Source organism: Cystoisospora suis (genome assembly GCF_002600585.1).
Source record: "Cystoisospora suis strain Wien I chromosome Unknown contig_295, whole genome shotgun sequence".
Taxonomy (NCBI): domain Eukaryota; phylum Apicomplexa; class Conoidasida; order Eucoccidiorida; family Sarcocystidae; genus Cystoisospora; species Cystoisospora suis.
The window spans coordinates 1-380 of record NW_027153096.1 but is presented as its reverse complement, the minus strand read 5'-3'; positions in this window follow the sequence as shown (position 1 = coordinate 380).

Sequence of the window (380 nt, the reverse complement as noted above, 5' to 3'; positions counted from 1 at the left end):
TATCTATCTGTCTATGTCTATGTGTCTACCCGTTTGGATAGACACGTATAGCGGACGATAGAAGGTCAAGCCATCCTTTTCTCATGCCTATCATCCTCTCCTCCTCGTCCTCGTCATAGCGATTCGAGTCTCTCTCTCTTGGCAATAGACCCGAGATGTTCCTGTACTTGCCTGTCTATCTTCGTTCATTCTTCCATCTGTCTCTCGCCTTTCTATCTATATTTATCGATCCATTTCTCATCTATCTTCAATCTCTCTGTGAGAGATAGCACGTCTACGTCTTTTAGGCAGAAAGAATTCATTGAATCTGCTCTCCAAAGTCTGATGCATGTAGGAGAGGTTTTCTTCTTCCGTTCTCGGGTGCAGTACGTACGTGTGTT